This window comes from Pristiophorus japonicus, chromosome 9 (assembly GCF_044704955.1).
Source record: "Pristiophorus japonicus isolate sPriJap1 chromosome 9, sPriJap1.hap1, whole genome shotgun sequence".
Classification (NCBI taxonomy): Eukaryota; Metazoa; Chordata; class Chondrichthyes; family Pristiophoridae; genus Pristiophorus; species Pristiophorus japonicus.
Window position 1 is genome coordinate 61,447,360 of NC_091985.1, and position 12,508 is coordinate 61,459,867.

Below are 12,508 nucleotides of genomic sequence, written 5' to 3' on the forward strand. Positions count from 1 at the left end.
TTTTCCTTTTCATCCAGAATTCAAAGTAAATTATGCAACTGAATAGCAAGCGATAACGTATCTCATTTCACATTAGACTAAAAGAAACAGTATATTAAAATTATCCAACTGGGATATGTACTGGCAGAGACATGATGGGCCGAATGGCCTCCGTCTGTGTCATAATTTTCTAAGATTCTATGTTGTACTTCAAATAGATTCATTGTACAAAGAGGAGGGTACCTGGCAGATTTTGAAAACTTTGTACTGTACTAATAAAAGGCTCCTTTATACATTTTCTGAAGAGCATTGCTCTGGGACCAACACGATAACTCGAGTGAGAGCAGCAGAAGTACCCATCCCAGCAGGGGAGAATTTTTGAAAGAAATGCTTAATGCTCTGCTAGCAAAATGAATATCAACAGCCATTTTCACCAAAATCAATATTGTGACAATTATAGAATCATACAGCACAAAAGGAGGCTATTCGGCCTATTGTACCTGGTGCCAACTCCTTGAAAGCATTATCCAATTAGTCCCACTCCCCTGCTTTTTCCCCCACAGTCCTTTTTTTTTTCACCCTCAAATATTTATCCAATTCCCTTTTGAAAGTTAGTATTTAATCTGCTTCCACCACCCTTTCAGCCAGTGCATTCCTGATCATAAGAACTCACTACATGAAAATAAATCTCCACTCTGGTTCTTTTGTCGATTACCTTAAATCTGTGCCCTCTCGTTACCGATCCCCCTGCCAGTGGAAATAGTTTATCCCTATTTATTCAATCAAAACCCCATATTAAATCTCTCCTTAACCTTCTGGGTGGACGAGAGCAGGGACTGCAGGGAGGATGAGCAAACTGACCATAGCATCGTGGTACAGGGGTCATTCAAGTTGGGGGAGTAAAAATAAATGTGGTAGTGGTAGGGGACAGTATAGTTAGGGGATAGATACTATTCTCTGCAGCCGAGAGTGCAAGTCCCGAAGGCTGTGTTGCCTGTAGGTGCCAGGGTTAAAGACATCTCCTCTGGGCTGGAGAGGAACTTGGAAAAGGAGGAGAAAGATCCAGTTGTCATGGTCCATGTAGGTACCAACGATATAGGTAGGAGGCTCTGCTGAGGGAGTAGGAGCAGCTAGGGGCTAAATTAAAAAGCAGAACCACAAAGGAAATAATCTCTGGATTACTACCTGAGCCATGAGCAAATTTGCATAGGGTAAATAAGATCAGAGAGATAAACGCATGACTCAAAGATTGGTGTGGGAGAAATGGGTTTCGATTCATGGAGCACTAGCACCAGTACTGGGGAAAGAGGGAGCTGTTCAGTCAGGGTGGGCTACATTTGAACCAGGCTGGGACCAGTGTCCTAGCGAATCAAATAACTTGGGCTGTAGATAGGGCTTTAAACTAAATAGTGGGGTGGAGGGATCATGTGAGCGGAAATTTAAAAAGTCAAAGAGAAAGGAGAAGGTAATAGTGCAGGGTAGCGATAGGGGTAATGATATCCAGAGTGTGACAGGAAGGGACAGTGTGTATAAACATAAGAGTGCATCAGAAAGTGGGGTCAGAGTAGGGGAAAATGGTAAAAAGACAAAATTAAAAGCTCTTTATCTGAATGCACGCAGCACCCGTAACAAGATAGATGAGTTGACGGCACAAATAGAAATAAATGATCTGATAGCATTACAGAGATGTGATTGCAAGGTAACCAAGGCTGAGAACTGAATATTCAGAGGGTATTTGCCATTTCGGAAGGATAGGCAGAAAGGCTCTGTTAATAAAGGATGAGATTCAGTGCTGTAGTGAGAAATGATATTGGTTCAGAAGATCAAGATGTAGAATAAGTTTGGGTGGAGATAAGAAATAATAAGGGAAAGAAGTTACTGGTGGGAGTAGTCTATAGGCCCCCTAACAGGAGCTACACTGTAGGACAGGGTATAAATCAAGAAATAATGGACAAATGAAGAAATAATGCCATAAGAATGGTACGGAAATAATCATGGGCAATTTTAATCTTCATATTGATTGAACAAATCAAATTGGCAAAGGTAACCTTGAGGAAGAGTTCATGGAGTGTATTTGGGATGGTTTCTTAGAACAATACATTGTGGAACAAACCAGGGAGCAGACAATTTTAGATCTAGTAATGTGTAATGAGACTGGATTAATTAATGATCTCATAATAAAGAATTCTCTTAGGAAGAGTGATCACAGCATTGTAGAATTTGAAATTCAGTTTGAGGGTGAGAAAGCCAGATCTCAAACTAGTGTTCTGAACTTAAATAAAGGCAACTACAAAGGTGTGAAGGCAGAGTTGGCTAAGTGGACTGGGAAATAGATTAAATGGTAGATAAGCAGTGGCAAACATTTAAGGAGATATTTCATAACTCTCAGCAAAGGTATATTCCAGTGAGAAAGAAAGACCCTTAAGAGAAGGATGCACCATCCGTGGCTAACTAAGTAAGTAAAGGATGGTATCATTTTGAAAACAAAGGCATACAATGTTGTAAAGAATAGCGGAAGGTCAGAGGATTGGGAAATTTTTGGAAATCAGAAAAAAGAGAAGATAGTTTGAGAGTAAAGTAGCCAGAAATATAAAAACACAATACGAGCTTCCACAGATATATAAAATGAGAGAGTAGCAAAAGTAAATGTTAGTCCCTTAAGAGGATGAGACTGGGGAATTAATAATGGGAAACAGCGAAATGACAGAGACTTTGAATAAATATTTTGCATTGGTCTTCACGATAGAAGACACTAAAAGCATCCCAATAATTGATAATCAAAGGCTATTGGGAGGAGGCAACTTAAAACAATCACCATCACTAAGGAAAAAGTACTGGGCAAACTAATGGGATGAAGGTGGACAAATCCCCTGGACCTGATGACCTGCATCCTAGGGTCTTAAAAGAAGTGGCTGCAGAGATAGTGGATGCATTGGTTGCAATCTACCAAAATTCCCTGGATTCTGGAGAGGTCCCAGCGGATTGGAAAACCGCAAATGTAACGCCCCTATTTAAGAAAGGAAGGAAACAGAAAGGAGGAAACTATAGACCAGTTAGCCTAACAACTGTCATTGGGAAAATGCTGGAATCCATTATTCAGGAAGTATTGGCAGGACGTTTAGAAAATCATAATACAGCCAAGCAAAGTCAGCATGGTTTTATGAAAGGGAAATCATGTCTGACAAATTTGCTGGAGTTCTTTGAGAATGTAACAAGCAGGCTGGGGATAAAGGGGAACCAGTAGATGTGGTGTATTTGGATTTCCAGAAAGGCATTCGATAAAGTGCTACATAGAAGGTTACTGCACAAGATAGGAGCTCAAGGGGCTGGGGGTAATATATTATTAGCATGAATAGAAGATTGGCCAACTAACAGAAAACAGAGAGTCAGGATAAATGGGTCATTTTCAGGTTGGCAAATTGTAACTAGTGGGGTGCCACAGGGATCAGTACTGGGCCTCAACTATTTACAATCTATATTAATGACTTGGATGAAGGGACCAAGTATAATGTAGCCAAATTTGCTGATGATACAAAGATAGGTGGGAAAGCAAGTCGAGAGGAGGACGCAAAGATTCTGCAAAGGGATATAGATAGGCTAAATGAGTGGGCAAAAATTTGGCAAATTAAGTATAATGTGGGAAAATGTGAGGTTAGCCACTTGGGTAGGAAAAATAAAAAATCTAATTACTATTTAAATGGGGAGAGATTACAAAATGCTGTGTGGAGAGAGATTTGGGGGTCCTTGTACATGAAACACAAAAAGTTAGTATGTAGGTACAGCATGTAATTAGTAAGGCAAATGGAATGTTGGCCTTTATTGCAAGGGGGATGGAGTATAAAAGTAGGGAAGTCCTGCTACAACTGCACAGGGCATTGGAGTACTGCGTACAGTTTTGGTCTCCTTATTTAAGGAGGGATATACTTGAATTGGAGGCTGTTCGGAGAAGGTTCACAAGGTTGATTCCTGAGATGAAGGGATTGACTTATGAAGAAAGTTTGAGCAGGTTGGTCCTATATGCATTGGAATTTATAAGAATGAGAGGTGATCTTATTGAAACATATAAGATTCTGAGGGGGCTTGACAGGGTAGATGCAGAGAGGATGCTTCCCCTCGTGGGGGAATCTAGAACCAGGGGGCATAGTTTCAAAATAAGTGATCGCCCATTTAAAATGAAAATGAGGAGGAATTTCTTCTCTCAGAGGGTCGTGAATCTTTGGCTCTACCCCAGAGATCTGTGGAGGCTGATCCATTGAATATATTTAAGGTGGAGATGGACAGATTTTTGAACAATAAGGGAGTCAAGGGTTATGGGGAGCGGACAGGGAAGTGGAGTTGAGGCCAAAAGCAGATCAGCCATGCTCTTATTGAATGGTGGAACAGGCTCGTGGGGCCAAATGGCCTATTCCTATTTCTTATGTTCTTATCTCTTCTAAGGAGAACAACCCCAGCTTCTCTCCACATAACTGAATCCCTGCTACCATTCTAATGAATCTCCGCTGCACCCTCTCCAAGGCCTTGACTTCCTTCTTAAAGCATGGTCCTTAGAATTGGACATAATACTCCAGCTAAGGCTCAACCAGATTTTTATAAAGGTTTAGCATAACTGCCTTACTTTTGTACTCTATGCCTCTATTTATAAAGCCAAATATCCTATATGTTTTTTTACACAGCCTTCTACATAGAAACATAGAAAATAGGTGCAGGAGTAGGCCATTCGGCCCTTCGAGCCTGCACCGCCATTCAATGAGTTCATGGCTGAACCTGCAACTTCAATACCCCATTCCTGCTTTCTCGCCATATCCCTTGATCCCCCTTGTAGTAAGGACTACATCTAACTCCTTTTTGAATATATTTAGTGAATTGGCCTCAACAACTTTCTGTGGTAGAGAATTCCACAGGTTCACCACTCTCTGGGTGAAGAAGTTTCTCCTCATCTCGGTCCTAAATGGCTTACCCCTTATCCTTAGACTGTGACCCCTGGTTCTGGATTTCCCCAACATTGGGAACATTCTTCCTGCATCTAACCTGTCTAAACCCGTCAGAATTTTAAATGTTTCTATGAGGTCTCCTCTCATTCTTCTGAACTCCAGTGAATACAAGCCCAGTTGATCCAGTCTTTCTTGATATGTCAGTCCCGCCATCCCGGAAACCAGTCTGGTGAACCTTCGCTGCACTCCCTCAATAGCAAGAATGTCCTTCCTCAAGTTAGGAAACCAAAACTGTACACAATACTCCAGGTGTGGCCTCACCAAGGCCCTGTACAACTGTAGTAACACCTCTCTGCCCTTGTACTCAAATCCCCTCGCTATGAAGGCCAACATGCCATTTGCTTTCTTAACCGCCTGCTGTACCTGCATGCCAACCTTCAATGACTGATGTACCATGACACCCAGGTCTCGTTGCACCTCCCTTTTTCCTAATCTGTCACCATTCAGATAATAGTCTGTCTCTCTGTTTTTACCACCAAAGTGGACAACCTCACATTTATCCACATTATACTTCATCTGCCATGCATTTGCCCACTCACCTAACCTATCCAAGTCACTCTGCAGCCTCATAGCATCCTCCTCGCAGCTCACACTGCCACCCAACTTAGTGTCATCCGCAAATTTGGAGATACTACATTTAATCCCCTCGTCTAAATCATTAATGTACAATGTAAACAGCTGGGACCCCAGCACAGAACCTTGCGGTACCCCACTAGTCACTGCCTGCCATTCTGAAAAGTACCCATTTACTCCTACTCTTTGCTTCCTGTCTGACAACTAGTTTTCAATCCACGTCAGCACACTACCCCCAATCCCATGTGCTTTAACTAGTGTGGGACTTTGTCAAAAGCTTTCTGAAAGGCCAAATACACCACATCAACTGGTTCTCCCTTGTCCACTCTACTGGAAACATCCTCAAAAAATTCCAGAAGATTTGTCAAACATGATTTCCCTTTCACAAATCCATGCTGACTTGGACCTATCATGTCACCTCTTTCCAAATGCGCTGCTATGACATCCTTAATAACTGATTCCATCAATTTCCCCACTACTGATGTCAGGCTGACCGGTCTATAATTCCCTGCTTTCTCTCTCCCTCCTTTTTTAAAAAAGTGGTGTTACATTGGCTACCCTCCAGTCCATAGGAATTGATCCAGTCTATGGAATGTTGGAAAATGACTGTCAATGCATCCGCTATTTCCAAAGCCACTTCCTTAAGTACTCTGGGATACAGAGTTCCGCCATTCAATTAAATTTTGACTGATCTGTATCTCAACTCCATCTACCCGCCTTGGTTCCATATCCCTTAATACCCTTACACAACAAAAATCTATCAATCTCAGGTTTGATATTTTCAATTGACCCCCAGCCTCAACAGCTTTTTTGGGGGGAGTTCCAGATTTCCTCTACCCTTTGTGTGAAGAAGCCCGTCCTGACTTCACCCCTGAACGGCAGAACTCTAACTTTAAGGTCATACCCTCTTGTTCTCGACTCCCCCATTAACTAAGAGAAAGGTTAGCATGGATCAATTTTATTCTTTTAATTCTTAAGTAATGTGCACCCACTCTCATCATTTATGTTTTAGCTACTTATGCAAACAATTTGTAACTATTACTTAGTTTTGATTTTGGAGGTCAAGCCTCTTAAAGCTGTTGGGTACCCTGATGTGTGACAACCCTTCCCACAATTGGATAGATAATTACAAGCTTTGCAAGCATTAAAGCAGATGCAGTGAGATAAGTTTTACCAGTTAGCTTCTTATTGCAGGGCCTCGCTCAATAAGGAGGGCAGATCAGCAAGTGAAACCTGGAAGTTAGTATGCCCGATCTGTGGCTCCCCCAAGTTTTCAGCCACTAACATTATAAACTGGAATATTGGGAGAGCAGCGGATGGTGGAATACTGAATCCATGGCCAACTGTCCAGTGAGACAAGTGCTACATCGCATGGCTCCGAGCTGGAGTGGTCCCAGCTTATATGTAATGCAAGTGACTCTTTCTATTTGGTACAATTAGATGGTGAGGTGTGTTCCCAGCCAATCTAACTCATCAAAACTCTCTTAGTGGTAGCACTCTCGCTTCTGAGTCAGAAGGTCATGGGTTCAAGTCTCGACTCCAGAGACTGAGGGAGTGATGCACTGTCGGAGGTGCCTTCTTTCGGATGAGGCATTAAACAGAGGCCCCATTTGCCCTCTCAGGTGGACATAAATGATCCCATGGCACTATTTCGAAGATGAGCAGGGGAGTTATCCCCAGTGTCTTGGCTAATATTTATCCCTCAACCAACATCTCAATTTGTCCTGCCAGCTTCAAGTCTCTCTTTTCCTGCACTTCTCTTAAAATTGTACCATTTAGTTTATAATGCCTTATTCTTCCTTCCAAAATGCATCACTTCACACTTCTCTGCATTATTAAATTTTATCTGCCATGTTTCTGACAAAGCAATAATCTGTGATAAAATCAAGACAAGCAGATAAAGTGTTTAGCTGTTAGAAAGTTATTACCTTTATCAAAAATTACTTTTAACAGATAATTAAGTGGGAGAAGGAACAGTGTAACGACAGCTGTATTCTCCTCTGCATTACACCAAGAGTCTTATTATCCCCATACACAGTTAATTGGATATGATGTTGTTGTAACTCTGGTGTGTTTATAATTGACCATAATACTTTAATTTACCTCTACCTCACCTTAAGCATGCCAGGCCTTGATCACATAATGTAAGCCAACATCTCAGGGCAGATGCCCATATACTGTACTAAATGTGAACATGTATAGCACTTTTTCTGCCCTTAATCAGACATTCACTATAGACGATGAGGTTTTCAAAAATATTTTGAACCTTGAAATATGTAGTCCAAATGCCCATATAGTCAACACTTCAGGCAAAATACCTCACTTTGCAAATTAACTGACTGTTTACATGTATTGCAACATACATAATGTACAAGGGACAGTGCAGTCATTTTAGCTGAAAGCTGATTCTGTACGCCAATACAGGGTATACCACAAACATGACTGTACTACATTATAAGATGTCTGCCTGAGGCAAAGAAGTGTTTGCATGTCAAGTGTTGTCCTTCTCTATTGCACCAACCATTCTTCTTAATCAGGATCCTTCCTACCTACCCACTTAAAAGATCTTTTCAAGTATACTCCAATGCACTTCTCCCCACCCACCAGTCTGTCTGTTCTCGATGGATGTAAAAGATTAATATAATGCTACTTTTAAAAAACCTGTGAAACATTCAGCAGGAACCTGGAGGCCTCGTTTTAGTAATAAACTTCATGCACGCATAAAATTTTGTTTTTAAACAAAATTTAAAAAAAAACACACAAATTGAAATAAATAGAATATTACAGCAAAGAAACAGGTTATCTAGCCCATCAAGTGTGGATCAAGTCAGAATATGTCCTGGTGTGATTAAAGCCGCTGATATACAAACACAACAGCTTTGTATGGGAACATGATATATTCTTTTCTTCAATGTCATTATAATCAAGTTATCCCACAACTTTGGTATGGTGAGAAAGCAGGAAGGGGGTACTGAAGTTTCATGTTCAGCCATGAACTCATTGAATGGCGGTGCAGGCTAGAAGGGCTGAATGGCCTGCTCCTGCACCTATTTTCTATGTTTAGTTACATACCTGTGAAAGAGAATAACCTTGCCAGTTTGCTTTAGGGAACTGAACAAAATTATAGCTGCTTGCAGATTTACATGTATGTATTTCAATACTAGGCAGGGTTTACAATTACCAAATTAAAATATTTCCAAACCTTTTTTCCCCCATAGTGTGCCAGTTTGAGCTCTGGTGCTCGTGAAAGCTAATATAACAGAACCAGTCACCTCCCAATCCTATTACACAAATTTTTGAGGGCACAAATTGAGAGTGAGAGTTTAGATTACCAAAAAGTGTTTTAATTTTTTATTTCCAAATATTTTATTGGTGTGGGGTCTTTCGACCAAAATCTTGTAATAAATTTCAAATATTACTATAACTACCCCAAATTCATGAGCCTTTAGATCCTGTGTAAATTCTCGCTACAAGAATATGCATACACTCATGAAATCTGTATTCACAGGTTCAAAACGCACAAACAATTAATGATACAGTGCAATTGAAGCACCTTGGGACATTTTTCTGCGCTAAAGGTGCTATATAAATGCAATTTGCTGTTATCGTGATAAGTAGGTTAACTTTCAACATTTTATCAGACAGAAATAGCATCTCACATGTTACCTTTATCCAACCTTGACTACAAGCCATGTAGACCTTACTACTTAATGCAACGCCTGGAGGAGCTTGGCTCAGAAGCAGCAATCTCATCTGAGTCAGAAGCCGGTGAGTTCAAGCCCCTCTCTATGCATCTGAGCACAAAATCTGGGTTCACACTTCAGTGTGGTATTGGACTGCTGTGGTGTCGGTGATGCCACCTTCCACTGAGACATTAAGCCATCTTCATTTGATATAAAGTACTTTGGACATTGTGAGGATGTGAAAATTACAATAGAAATGCTGTTTTCTTTCTTGATCATTTGTATCAAAAATTATTCAACACATCAAGAAAGGCAGCAGGACATTAAGTCACTGTAGAATCAAGATCAATACTGGGATTGGTTAAAATCTCCAGTATCATCAGAATGTAAATTTTAGGTTAAACTAAATTCTCTGCATCCTGCTAATGGTGCAAATCTCAATCCAAGAAGAGAGTGTGTGGTGGGGGGGAAAAGAGAGATGGGGGGGGGGGGGGGGAGGAAAGAGAGAGACGGAGGGGGTGGGAGGAAAGAGAGAGTGGGGGAAGAGAGGGGGGGGAGGAAAGAGAGACAGGGGGGTGGGAGGAAAGAGAGAGTGGGGGAAGAGAGAGAGAGAGTAGGGACGTGGGGGGGGGGGAAAGAGAGAGACTGGGGGGGGGAAGAGAGAGACTGGGGGGGAAGAAGAGAGAGACTGGGGGTGTGGGGAAGAGAGAGACGGGGGGGGGGGGGAAGAGAGAGACTGGGGGGGGGGGAAGAGAGAGACTGGGGGGGGGGGGAAGAGAGAGACTGGGGGGGGGGGGAAGAGAGAGACTGGGGGGGGGAAGAGAGAGACTGGGGGGGGGGGGAAGAGAGAGACTGGGGGGGGGGAAGAGAGAGACTGGGGGGGGGGGGAAGAGAGAGACTGGGGGGGGGGGGAAGAGAGAGACTGGGGGGGGGGGAAGAGAGAGACTGGGGGGGGGGAAGAGACTGGGGGGGGGGAAAGAGAGACTGGGGGGGGAAGAGAGACTGGGGGGGGTGAAAGAGAGACTGGGGGGGGGGGAAGAGAGACTGGGGGGGGGGAAGAGAGACTGGGGGGGGGGAAAGAGAGACTGGGGGGGGGGAAAGAGAGACTGGGGGGGGGGAAGAGAGACTGTGGGGGGGGGGGAAGAGAGACTGGGGGGGGGGAAGAGAGACTGGGGGGGGGGGAAGAGAGACTGGGGGGGGGGACGAAGAGAATGAGACAGAGGGGGGTGGAAAAGGGGAGAGAGAGAGAGAGAGAGAGAGAGAGAGAGAGAGAGAGAGAGAGAGAGAGAGAGAGAAAGAGAGAGTGAGACAGACAGAGAGAGGGAGAGAGAGAGTGGGAGAGAGTAGAGAGAGACATAGATAGACTCTGGGTGGGGGTGGGGGGGGTGGGGGGGGAGGGAGGGGTAGAGAGTCTTTTGGTGGGGGGGGTTGAGGGGACAAGAGAGATGGGGGGAAAAAAAAAAAGAGACACTGGGGGGGGAGGGGGGGAGGGAGAGAGAGAGGGAGAGGGAGAGAGAGAGAGAGAGAGAGAGAGAGAGAGAGAGAGAGAGAGAGAGAGAGAGAGAGAGAGAGAGAGAGAGAGGTTGGCGAGGGGCGGGGGAAAGAGAGACCCGGGTGGGGGGAATTAGGAGGGGAGAGGGGGAAACTCAGTGAAGATGGATCACATTCTTACAGCAAGGGACATCGTTGGAGCGGATGAAATCCAGAAGTCACGACTGTCAGTATTCACTTCATACCCAATAAACCTGCTAACAATCTGTACACAATGCCCCATCTATGGTTGGGGGGGGTGATGCGGTCATGCACTTGTTCTGGGGTATTACACTTTGGTGGGGGAGGGATGCACTTGCGCTGGGGTTAAGGGACTTCAGCTGGGGAGGGATGCACTTGCGCTGGGGTAAGGCACTTTGGCTGAGGGAGGGATGTGTCCTTTATGACTTCTGGTCAAAATCGATCATGTTACAATGTGCAAAGTTAGGCTGGGAGGTTCCAGTTACACATTCCAGAGAAACTTCAGAGTGTGGCTTATCCTCCAAGGGGACCAATCAGCAATAGGTCATGTGATAATGGAGAGCCAATCAGAGAACTAGCTGCAATTCCGTTACAGGTAGTACAAATAGACGCATCTTTTTGTGTATTTCCAGCATTTGCTATTTCTATTTTAGATTTCCAGTATTTCCATTTTTTCTTTTTGATATCTGCTTTTATATACTTAAAGAAAACACAATTTAATGGCAATTGGCAATATAGTCCAAGGCCTGTAATTTTAAAACCAGGCCAATGATTGCTTTAACACTCTGCTTTGACTCAATTAATATAGCAAACTCCTCAATAGACACATCGAGGTATAATTAGGAAGTAGTGAATTCCCAAACAGTGTCATTACACACCTGGGCAGCACCTCAAGAATCAGAATAATAGTATGACAGTTACGAACCAGCAATAGCTGCTCACCTTGGAATAGCAGCAATACTCCTGGAGACATGCAAGGATTTTTCTGCAACTTTTTTTAAAAAAAAGCATCCAACAGACACATTTGAATTCAACCTTCAAATTAAATTGAGCAGGTAAGAGGGAAATAAATGCATACCCTTAGCCGTTTTACAACATGATTGTTGTTTGTTTGAGGTCCACACAACGGCATTCCAACATTAAGTATCTATGCCATTTCCCCAAATTGTGATTATTATGGATGGCAAAAAAATACAGCATTCCCTGTTCTCAATAAAACAAATTACTTTCAGGTAAGAATTAGTTTTAAAAACATGACTATAATTTTTTTTTAAAGTTTCCTTTTCAAAAACTTTGAATTTCAAGATTCCCTAAATCCTATTGGCTATATGATTTAGTCCATTTACTCAAACAAATTTGAAAACCATAATATATAGAAATACTTGCACTGCAGATTTAAGAAACCGATTGCGATTAGGATAAAATGGTGAGTATTCATATTTAATTAAATGCTATTTATACGCAACCAGCAGAAAAAAAGCCCAAGTTTTAAATCAAGTATAGGTACCTGGATTTATCAAGTATTTTGGGGGGAAGGAGGGGAGAGAGGAACTTTTTAAAAAGTTAACAAAAGCAAGTGAGAACTCTGGATAAATTCACACAGGTTTAACATTAAAAACAGTAATGATAAATTAGACATTCCCTCATCACTAGATTTCAATTTTCTTTTCTATTTCTGTCCCCAGCTTCTTAAATGAAATAATACAACAGTCTAAGTAATACTGTAAACCAATTAATGTCTTACTTTCCCTTTCTAAATTGCATAATACA

General features: G+C 42.5%; 1 protein-coding gene across 6 annotated transcripts in view; it reads right to left on the reverse strand.

Annotated features, from left to right (window-relative positions):
- LOC139273066 (echinoderm microtubule-associated protein-like 4) overlaps window positions 1-12,508 on the reverse strand; it is a 417,356-nt gene that overhangs the window by 220,503 nt on the left and 184,345 nt on the right. The window lies entirely within an intron of this gene.